Raw genomic sequence first — 12386 nt, forward strand, 5'->3', positions numbered from 1 at the left:
TAAATTAAATCCCATACAGAAAGGGGTGACACCCATAAATTATAATACCAAAAGGAAAATTAAAACACAATACATGTGTCAATCCAATCAAATCGGTTGGATCTCTTTGTGTGGAAGTGCTAATGTGCAATAAATAAACAAAATGCACATGAATTTTAGTCACCATTTATTGAGAATTTTCTAAGATATTGCAATTTTTATGGAGCACAATATTAATTTTTATTATATTTAATGTTTACAGCAAGTTTTCTACTGTCACATTATATTGTTATTTATTTTTCACTATTTGGGTGATATACTTTAGCAAGCGCTATAGGTAACCACACACTTGTGATTACTATCATTTCATTGACAGTGCATGTATGTTTGGTATAAAGATAACAAGAAACAAAAAAAACAAAAAAACCTCAGAGACCACAATTCCCAAATAATTAACCCAGTTTAGTGAAACTGTATAAAATCAACAAATTTTTAAAAATAATCCTGCATGCTGGAAATTATATATAGGTGTTTAAAACATTTATTTCTGTGCAAAATTAGTATTTTAAATATAAATTGATAGGCTAAGAAACTATCAGGCCCCGTTCACATAGGGGCGATCCGACTCGGGGGGGGGGGGCGACCTCCGAGGTCGCGGTGCGAGCAGCGCGCAGCGACCTCGGAGCGGCCGCCACAGACTTCATAACATTGAAGTCTATGGCGGTCGCCTCCGGGTCGCCCCAAAGAAGCTCCGGACCCTTTTTCTAAGTCGGAGCGACTTGTGTCGCTCCTATTAAAACGGGTCCGCAGCTTCCCTATGGAAGGCGACCTACGGCGACCTGTGAGGCGACCAGGTCGCCTCACAGGTCGCCTTAGTGTGAACGGGGGCTTAGTGGCATATATTATGAAATAAATGTAACAAAGTGATTATGTTTGTGTAAATTGTGTTTTGCAAAAATGTTGCAAATATGTATTGAGCTTGATTAAATAAACTGACCAAAATATCCAAGTGGTTAGCACATCTGCCATGCAACACTGTATTTGGGTGTTCAAATCCCTGAACTACCTACAACTGTCTGTTGTTATATATGACAAGCAACACTAATACGGCTTCTCCCCCAAAATAAAACATTGTATATGTGTGAAATTAATATATTTTGTTGGTTGGTTGAATGGGGAGCCATATTAATGTTGCTTCCTATATAGAGCCACATTACACTCTGAAAAATAGCAGTGTTTGAGCTTGCAAATCTGAGAATTTGCAAATTGATTGAACATATGCAGTGGAACCCCAGAAATCAGAATTCAACAACCCCCCCCCCCCCCCAAAAAAAAAGAAAAAAAGATTTTATATATATATATATATATATATATATATATATATATATATATATATATATATATATAAAATACTACATCAAGTCAACACACATAAGAAATGCTTTCAATAATTTCAGCATGAGCACAAAGTGGCTTTTTCATTTAGACTAATGGGCCATACACACTATAAGATTTAGGTCAAACCTAAAGACTTTCAATTTGTATGCAATCTGGCAGGCCCTTGCACTACATAGAAAAGGTAAATCTGAAGAAAAAAGTCTTCAGAAAATCTTATAGTGTGTATGGCCATACATGATCCAATTTTCTTACAATTTTCTGTCCAATTTTCTTGAAATTTACCTTCAAGTATGTAGTACAAAGGCCTGCCTAATTGGATACAAGTGAAAGTGTTGTTTAGCTTTGACATCACATTATGTGGTTTGTGGTTAATCTATCAGAAAATTGTACAACAAAAATTGAACATGTATAGCCATACAAACTATAAGATTTTCTGAAGACTTTTTCCTTCAGATTTACCTTTTCTATGTAGTGCAAGGGCCTGCCAGATTGCATACAAATTGAAAGTGTTTAGGTTTGACCTCATATTATCTGGTTTTGGTAAATCTAAAGGAAAAAGTCTTCAGAAAATCTTATAGTGTGTATGGCCCATTAGGCTGGCCATACATGTTCAACTTTTGTTGTACAATTTCCTGGTAGATCTACCACAAACCACATAATGTGAGGTCAAAGCTAAACAACACATTCACTTGTATCTAATTAGGCAGGCCTTTGTACTACAAACTTGAAGGTAAATTTCAAGAAAATTGGACAAAAAATTGTAAGAAAATTGGAACATGTATGGCCAGCCTTAGTCTAAATGAAAAAGCCACTTTGTGCTCATGCTGAGATTATTGAAAGCATTTCTTATGTGTGTTGTCTTATGTCTGTGTTGAAACTTGGATCATGGATGGCCGGCCAAACACTCATTCATTAGTGAACTGGTGATTTTGGTTTAGGAACCAACAGACCCAATTAATTACTTTGCTGGGCGTTTCCTATACTGGGAGGGTGTAGTTTAACCAAGGTTATATAATGGGATGTAGAAGAGCATATAATTTGGCCTGTGGCAGGGCCACATGTCTCTATGTCCGAATTTGCTTTTGGGGGTGAGGGGGGGTTTGCTGGCATGCCTAATGACCCATATTGCAGTAAGTGTATTTTGTTGGATGAATACTTTTCATGCTCTAAATGTTTTGTATAGTTTTTGCAAAGTGTGTCTTTATGTACTATAGCTATACATGTGTTTTTTATTTTATTTTCATGCCTCTGTGTAGCTGTATGTTCTACTGATTTGACGGTATTTAAATAGAAAGGCAGGCTCATGCAAACAATAAACATAAAAGTATGTTGGGTATGTTTTATGCTTAATACTAAGGTGTCTACAACTTATTTTGCTTGACTTTTGGATATTGTAAGCTCTATCTACCCATCATATGTTGTATCTTTGCACTGTAATTTGAATAAAAATTACTGGTTTTGGGGGGGGGGGGGGCATTTCACATGCCTGCTTGAGTGATTACTGAGGTTTTATACATGTTCAATAAAGCTTATTCATTTGTACACAGCTCCTGGTTTTTAGTTTTCTTTTCTTCATATTTGTCTGGATGTAATTCAGATATCTTTTGTGTCTATTGAATGTAATCCATTTCTTGTATTTTTTTGTGGGTGGGGGGAGGAGGTGTGGGGGGGGGTGTGTGTGGGGGGGAGGTGTGTGTGTGTGGGTGGGGGGGAGGTGTGTGTGTGTGTGTGTGGGTGGGGGGGGGGGAGATGTGTGGGTGGGGGGAGGTGTGTGGGTGGGGGGCTAAATTGTAAGAATTAAAGTGTGTATGTATATATTTAGCAAAAAATATATATAAATTAAGGAATAATACAAAATTTTCATTCAGCCTCTGTGGATGAATGTAACCAAAACATTTAATAAAAAATCACAAAAAATTATTACTAAATAAAAGATTGCTACAGTGCTCACTCACTTTTTTAGTTGGCCTAGGTCAGTGATGATGAACCTTGGCAACACAGGTGTTTTGTAACATTTCCCATGATGCTCACCCACACTGCAGAGTACAAAAGCATTATGGGAAATGTAGGGCAAAAACATCTTGGGGGGGGGGGGGAGTTAAGGGTTACCATCATACATTTTAGTTGTCTGTGTGCCATTTTTACAATAAAGCAAAATCTCTTTACAATAAATGGCACATTGGCGTTCGCCCTGGACCAGACATGACACCGAATTGGCTTGCACACATTCCAGCAAGTGGTCACAATCAACTGGCAAATCATGGTGAGGGCCACTTTCAGCTGTGAAGAAATGGCATTCTTATGCAAAGTGTGTGTGTGTGTGGGGGGGGGGGGGGTCTGTGCTTGTAATCAGAGCATTGATTACCAGTGCAGACCCTTGGGGGATGCCACCAGGGATGCCCACCCATGCCACCATTGATGCCAATCAGTGCTCAGGGAACCTGTTAGTGCCCTCCTCATCAGTGCTGCCCATCATTACCATCTATCAGTGCTGCCCACCAGTGCCAATCATTGCTCATCAGTGCCACCTATCAATGCCCATCAATGCTGCATATCAGTGTCGTCTATCAGTGCTGCATATTAGTGTCTCATCAGTGCCTGCCAGCATAGCCTCATCAATGCTCGTCAGTGCAACAAAAAACATATTGATTTACCAAATTTTATTACATAAACAAAAACACATTTTTTTAGGGGTCAAACATTTAGGTCTTCTTTTTGCCAATAAAAAAAAAAACCTTCCAGTGATCAAATACCACCAAAAGAAAGCACTATTTTTTTATGAAAATAGTGTCATACATTTGTGTTAGGTACAGGGTTGCATGACCGTGCAATTGTCATTCAAAATGCAACAGTATAAAAAGCTGAAAATTGGCCTGGGCAGGAAGGGGTGTAACTGCCCTGTAAGGAAGTGGTTAACTATTGAAACATGGGAATAAATATTCCAGGGGTATAGCCAGTGGTTAGTGTTCCTGGCTATAAACACTGAGAGCATGAGTTCAAATCCCAAGTGTGCCATTACCTCCTTAAATTTTAGACCGCTGTAAATAAATACTGAAACTTGGCAAATGCATAATTGCACCCTGCACATATGCATGTTTATTTCTTGAATATACATGGCCATTGACATGCAATTTTAGGTGATGTAGCCAATGTATTACTATGTGGCCAAAAAAAATAATGACACACAACTGTGAGCACACAGGGTGTTATCATGGTTGGGCCTTGAACTCATGACCTAGCAATCTTTGGCTATGAGCTTAGCTCACTACACCAAAGTGCTGAATATAATCAGATATGCCTGAAAGTTTCAGATGAATAAAGAATGAATGAAGACTGCTAATTAGACAGCTGCGTAGTCTGCTATTAGTAAATCTAAAGGTTAAAACACATAAGATACATAACTATACCTTAAAATTAAAATAAACCATAATAGATGACATTGCTGTGTAATAGTGATTCAGAATAGACAAATTTCCTTTTATGAAAAACAACGGGAATTTGGTTAACTCCAAACTCAAATTCAGCCTAAGTTAACTCCAAACCCAAATTCAGGCTAAGTTAACTCCAACTCCGAATGCACTAAAGCAGTGGTCCTCAACTCCGGTCCTCAGGGCCCACTAACAGGCCAGATTTTAAGTATTACCTTGGGGAGATGCAGACTAGAGTACTGCAATCACTGAGCAGCAAATGATATCACCTGGGATGTATTTCAGTTATCTTGCAAATCTGGCCTGTTAATGGGCCCTGTAGGCCAGGGTTGAGGACCACTGCACTAAAACACCTAGTTGAAGGTTTAACTCCAGCCACTTACCTAATTCGGATGCAATGAGTTTAGGCTGGAGTTATTTCTGGAGAAGTGAGCAGCTCTACTCCAAACGTATACTGAATTAGGCCCAAAGTGTCATTTCTTCAGTGTTGTCACATGAACAGGTATAATAAATGGATTTTTGTAAAATCTTACCGTAAAATCCTTTTCTCTTAAGCTCATTGACAGACGCAGTCCTCTTGATTAATATCAACTTGGGTTATACTGCCCTCTACAGGAGTAGGACACTAGGCAGAAGGAAAACGTTCTGGCCACACCTTAGGGGCAGTCCCAGAGGGTATATCCTCTCCCTCTCTGCTACAAGAAGTCAGTTATGTCACAAAGCAGTGTTAGAGAATTTAACCCAACCCAGCTCAAAAGTAGAGGGGCGGGTACTGCGTCTGTCAATGAGCTTAAGAGAAAAGGATTTTACGGTAAGATTTTACAAAAATCCATTTTTCTCTGTCGCTCATTGACAGACGCAGTCCTCTTGATTAATATCAACTTGGGACGTCCCAAAGCAGTGCCACAAATGAGGGGTGGAATAACAGAAATCAAAATTTAAATCCAGAAGGCCCAACCGGTGCCAACTAGAAGTCTTAAAGGCTCATCAAACCAAAGGATGAGACTCAACTGAAAACCCAACAGAGAAAAACCCTCGAGGTAGACCAACGGTCTCCTCAAATTGCGGCCTCCAAAACCTTGCGGCCAAAAGAGGCATCCGACGATGCCATCACATCAACTTTATAAAATTTTGTAAATGTATGAACCGACGACCAGGTAGCCGCCTTGCAAACCTGGACCACTGACGCCTGATGGCGGAAGGCCCAAGAAGCACTAAGCGCCCGAGTGGAGTGCGCCTTAACAGGGAACGGAGGATTCCGACCCTTAATAGAATAAGCCTGTACCACCGTCTGTCTGATCCATCTGGAGATAGTCGCGGCAGATGCAGGCAACCCCTTTTTGGGGCCATCCGTGATCACAAAAAGTGAATCCGTTTTACGAAACGAGTCCGTAGTTTTCAGGTATACCCTGATTGCCTGAACCACATCCAAGGAATGTAACGCAAACTCCCGAGGATGACTGGGCTTAGGACACAGGGAAGGTAATACAATATCTTCATTCAGATGAAACTCTGAAACCACTTTAGGAAGGAAGGATGGATTCGGACGAAGAACCACCTTATCCCTATGAACCACCAGATATGGGGAACGACAAGATAATGCGGCCAGTTCTGACACCCTGCGTGCAGAAGTGATAGCCACCAAGAAGGCCACCTTCTGGGATAACGTAAGCAAGGGAATCTCCCTAATATCTTCAAAGGGAGGTTTCTGCAGAACCGACAACACTAAATTAAGATCCCAGGGCGGTAAGGGTGCGCGCACTGGCGGAGCCAGGTGTCGCACCCCCTGGATGAAATTCCACACCAAGGAATTAGTAGCCAAAGGTTTCTGAAAGAAGATTGCTAACGCTGAAACCTGACCCTTGATAGTGCTCAAGGACAGTTTCTGCTCAACCCCCTGTTGCAGAAAGGCCAAGATTCGGGTCACCGAATCGGTACGTGGAGGAAATCTAAGAGATTCACACCACGCAATATAAGCCTTCCATGTGCGATAATAGACTTTGCTGGAAGTCACCTTCCTTGCTTTAATTAGAGTAGGAATAACTGAAGCTGACAATCCCTTGTCCTTCAGCACCTGGGTCTCAATGGCCAGGCCGTTAAAGCCAGCGATTGTAAAGCAAGATGGAAGATCGGTCCGTGAGACAGCAGATCCTCCTTGAGAGGAAGTCTCCAAGGAGCGTCCGCGACCAGCCTCACCAAGTACCAGGCTCGACGAGGTCAGTCCGGAGTTACCAGGATAACTGAAATTCCCTCCACCTCTATCCTGCGAAGAAGTTTTGGCAGTAACTTGAGAGGATGGAAGGCATACCGTAGCTGATACTGCCCCCACGGGGCGACCAGCGCGTTTGCTGCGTCCGCTAAAGGATCGCGGGCGCAAGCTGCAAACCTCCGCACCTTCCTGTTGAGCCGAGATGCCAACAGACCTACATCCGGGGTGCCCCAATGAAGGCACAACTGGTGAAATACCTCTGGATGAAGAGACCATTCCCCTTGATCCAGAATCTGACGGCTGAGATAATCTGCCTGCCAATTTTCCACCCCCGGAGTGAATATCGCGGAGGGAGTCGGAACAAACCGTTCCGCCCACTGAAGAATGCTGGGCACTTCTATGTCCGCCAGGGCACTCTTGGTGCCCTTTGGTGATTGACATAAGCCACAGCCGTGGCATTGTCCAACTGGATCCGAACCGGGCTGCCCTGGAGCTGCTCGGTCCAGTAAATCAGACAAAGTCTGATCGCTCTCAGTTCCAACACATTTATCGGAAACCTGGATTCTATCGGAAGGAGTGACTTCCCCCGGCTGAGCATTGGAGACCGAAGCCACCAGACCAGAGATTCCCTGGTCCGCTTGCTCAACCGGATCCGATTGTGCAGGGAATCGGGATTCCGATTCCATTAGAAAAGAATCTCCTTTAGGAGAATTCGGGTATGAGACTGGGCATACGGTACTGCCTCTAAGAAGGCCACCATCAGTCCCAGGATCCTCATGCAAGTCTGAAGGGAAGACCAGTTGACGGATAGTAACATCCGAATTGTTCACTGAATCTTCCAGCTCCTGGCGGGAACTAGGAATGATCTTTGGGAAAAGTGAAGAAAACGTTCTGCTCAAGGAACGGGAACTACCGCTCCCTGTTGCATCAAGTCCATTACTGCCCCCCACAAAGCTTTTAAGCGATCCGGGGATAGTTGAATGTTTGAAGGGAAGAATCGCACCGGTGGAAGTGATCGAAACTCGATCTTGTATCCCGACCGTATGACCTCGCGAACCCCTTTGTCCGGGATTCTGGAAAGCCATGGATCCGGAAACCGGTGAAGACGTCCCCCCACCCCAGATATAGGTGGGGGCGCACCTTCAGGCTGTATTGGTTTTATCTTCAGGTTTGGCTGAGCCGGACTTTTGTTTACCCGACCAGCGCCCTTTGAAAACCCCTGAAGGGGCTTTGGAGCCCTTATCGCTCGCCCCAGCGGAAGGAACAAACTTTTTATGAGCAGAAAAGGAAGGTCCTCGCCTGTTACGAGGTCCTTTACCTTTAGCAGTCTGTGGCAAAAAAGTGCTCTTGCCCCCAGTGAGATCCTTTATAATCTCATCCAAGGTGGCCCCAAACAGGCGATCCCCTTGAAAAGGGAGATTAGCCAAAGCTTTTTTGGAACCTTGATCCGCCGACCAGCACTTTAACCACAACACACGTCTGAGGACCACTGCTGACACCGATGCACGCCCTAACAAGGGAGTGGCGTCCAGGGCGGCGTCACAGACGAACTGTAGTCCTTGTATAATCTGCTCCATCAAATCGGATGCTGCCGGGGGGATACTTCTCCCTTTTAAGTCACGGCGTAACAATTTGGCCCATTCTGTCAATGTTTGTGAAACTAAACCAATGGATTCCGCTTCCACTTTTCGATCAACCGGATCCCTAAAGGACGGAGCGTCCTCCAACGGGATAACAGTGGCTTTATTTAGTCTGGAAATTGTTGAGTCCACCACTGGCGGTACCGTCCATTTTTTAAGGAGGGATTCCTCAAACGGATAGCGCCTAGCAATTCGTTTGGAAATAGCAAGGGTTCGTTTCGGACGATCCCATTCCTCTTTAATTTTATTACCAAAACATTTGGGCAAGGGAAAAACCTTCGCCATCTTGGTAGGCTTGCTAGTACCAAAAGGAATTTCAGTCTCAGCTACCTCTGCCGGTGTAACCTCAAGTCTTAAGACACAACTAGTGCGTCCACCAACGCTTCTTCTTGTGCTATGGCGGAAGCAGAAACGTCCTCCTCACTGTCTGAGGAGACCGTACCTGAGACAGCAGCCCCAGAAGAGGGACCTGCAGCTGCAGTGACCAGCTCAGAATCCGTATCTGAAGTATCAGATGAAATAGGGGTAGGCGGGGGTCGCTTTCTTGACCCCCGTCCCTGACAGGCCACCTCCACCCGGGATACCAAAGACTCCAAAACTGCTGATAATGCATCATTCACAAGTGGGGTACTGGAGGGTCCTGCGGTCACCTCGAGGGGATCAGGTGGGGATACATGTGTGGCAGGGTCCATGATTATAAAAAGACACTTGCCAGCAAACAAAAAATAATTGCAAAGAAAAAAACTTTTTTTTTTTTTTGTAATCCCCCAGCGCAACAGCGCCCCTCAGTGTACCTGCTTTGGACCCCACAGAGAGAGAGAGAGAGAGAGAGAGAGAGACCCCAAGGCTCACCACCTGATGCACAGAAGTTTCTATCAACCTGCTCTCAGCACTGTCTCTTACAGACAGGAAGTCTTTTGGATCGTTTTCCCGGGTAAAGGAGGCGGCTCCGCCCCTTTACACGCCTTCCGGCGCCTCCCATGGTACTCCTCGAGGTAGCTGGTCATCTCCAAAATGGCCGCCCCCATGCTGGAGACACGAGGCTATGCCAAGATGGCGGCCCCGCGCGACCTGCGGGAGGATGGCGGCGGCCTGTGGAAAGATGGCAGCGGCCTGCGGAAGGTAGCTATCGGCCTGTGCGGCCTGCGGGAGGTGTACGGCCTGTGGGAGGATGGCGGCCTGCGGGAGGATGGCGGTAGTCCAGGCACAGGCATCGGCCTGTATTGCAACCTTATGTATCATCTTACATGGCCATCCTAACAGTAATGCCAGCCACTGACTTCAGTCATGGTCCCTTTACAGTGCCCCTCATACAGTGACTACTGATAGTCAGCTCCCAAACCAAGCCTCCTGGTTCTTATTCACTAAATCACCCTCAAGAGGGGGATCTGTGACACCTGTTATAGGATAGAGGGGATCCAGGATCATAAGGGTCCGATCATCCCAGGGAGGGGCCCGCGTCCACCAACAAACCCGTCAGGGGGAGAGGGGGAACATTTTACTCACCATACCGTGACAGGCGGGCTCCAACTCCTGACCGAACCTCTCTCCACCGAAGTGGGGGGGCTGTCGACCAATACGGACGCCGTGACTCAGTTCCCAACTGGTCGTCGGCGTCCCGGCAAGACGTTTAACTCGCAGGGTCAGTCCCCATCCAGTGGGACTATGTCGCGGCCGACCCAGCGCGGAGCTAGGGCCTGCACGCGCTCGTAGGCTGACTGGGGTGACCACTGGATCTCAACATCCAGCCCGTCGCCCAGTTTCAGCATACTTGCTTGAAGATCTCACAGGAAAAACTGGAGACAAAAGCTGCCTAAAAAAAGTTTTTCTAAAAAAATCTTGCCAGGACCAAAGATCCCAGCAAGGAACTTAGGTCCTTACTCCTAACTAGACAGAAAAAAACTGACTTCCTGTAGCAGAGAGGGAGAGGATATACCCTCTGGGACTGCCCCTAAGGTGTGGCCAGAACGTTTTCCTTCTGCCTAGTGTCCTACTCCTGTAGAGGGCAGTATAACCCAAGTTGATATTAATCAAGAGGACTGCGTCTGTCAATGAGCGACAGAGAAAAAATATTTACAAAAATGTGAGGGGTGTTCTCACTTTTGTGAGATACTGTATGATAAATTGTGAAAAAAGTGCCTTAGTACATCATATTTGAATTCCATTGTTTTTTTGTCTATCCAATAGTAAAACTGTTCACTGGTTTCCCTGAAGAAGCCGAAATGGTGAAACTGGTTGGAAACAAAAGCGCAGTGAATTATATCACTTCTATATATTGAGAATTGGTTAATACATGGGGGTATAAATGTTTTTAGATGAACTATACATATATATATTTTTGATAAATCAATGTTTATATTTTTATTAAAATAATTTGTGTTAATACTTGTTCAAGCATCTTGAAAGTCCCATACCCCATTTCCTTTTGAAATGCATGCTACCAAGGATGTTGGTGCTAGTTATGTCTGCTTGATTTGGTCATGTCCACAAAGCCTACAATGTACCAAAATGAATTCTTTTGGTGGCATTCGATCAACACTTTTTTTTCGCTAAAAACAAAAGACCAACAACTTTGAAAAAAATATATATAATTTTTACTTTCTGCTATAAAACACAGTACATTGACAGCATTGTTCTGTGCAGTGATGAAGTGACTCCAATACTCATGCACGGGAGTGACATCATAGTGGCCTGGCCATTCAAGCTGCCGAACAGAGTTAATCCAGAAGCAAGACCGGGCAAAGATGGAAGCACCCAGGACAATTTGTACCCATTCATGTGAATGTGGCCACCCTACAACTGCAAGTAATGCAGGCTGTTGCAACATGGAAATTAAAATATTTACAGGGATACAACAGGTGGTTAGAAAGCAACGTACAGTACCACTTCCTTAATGCCTGTTTAGAGATTCAGGAATGTTGACCACACATCTAAATGTATCCTTACACTTGAAGGCTAACAACAGGTTACATGTTCATGTTTGCTAACAACATGTAACATATTCCTGGTATGCATTTTAAGAGGGAACCTGCAAATAAAAAACTCTATGGGGAGCCTCCCCAAAATCCACACCAGACCCTATGCCATGGTATGATGAAGGCATGCAGGCTGGAATGGTTTTGGGGTGGGGAAATTGCACATTCATCCCTCTCTTTCTAGCCAGACATGTTGCAAGCTCAGAAATTGGTCTGGGATGGATTCTGGAGGGGACCCTACTTTTATTGTTTTGTTTGCATAGGGATCCCCTTAAAAACATACTAGACCCTTCTGGTCTGGTCTGGTACGGTATTTAGGGGAGACTTTGAACAGTGTTTATGTGGGGTCCCCCTTTAAAATCCATACCAGACCTAAAGGGTGTGGTATACATTTTTGGGGAGGACCCCTCACTGTTTTTTTCACGATTGTAGAAATTCCCAGCTGACAGCTGAATGTGCCTGGCGGAAACGAGTCACTGGTTGTTAGGGTGCTGGCATATGCTGGCTCCTCAACAACCGGGAGCCCTGAGCAGAAAGGTGTCAAGGTAGTAATAGTCCTGCTAAACATTTTGATTGCAGCTCCTGAACGATGGAAAAATCTTAATACACTTTGTGCACAATACAAAGTGCACACATTATTTCCTACACGTTATTTCCTACACATTATTTCCTCTTCTGGTTATATGTTCTTGAGACCATTCTCTCTTAGGATCAAATGTAATGAAATGCTACTTTTGTTCTGTAACAAATAGTAACT

The 12386-nt window shown here is 44.2% G+C and overlaps 1 protein-coding gene across 1 annotated transcript in view; it reads right to left on the reverse strand.

Annotated features, from left to right (window-relative positions):
* Positions 1–12386, reverse strand: part of ADCY2 (adenylate cyclase 2) — a gene marked incomplete at both ends in the record, with an annotated part of 1451075 nt that overhangs the window by 1392505 nt on the left and 46184 nt on the right. The gene's annotated exons all lie outside the window — the stretch shown is intronic.

The sequence above is a fragment of the Pelophylax lessonae genome (genome assembly GCF_965119305.1).
Source record: "Pelophylax lessonae genome assembly, chromosome: 5".
Taxonomy (NCBI): domain Eukaryota; kingdom Metazoa; phylum Chordata; class Amphibia; order Anura; family Ranidae; genus Pelophylax; species Pelophylax lessonae.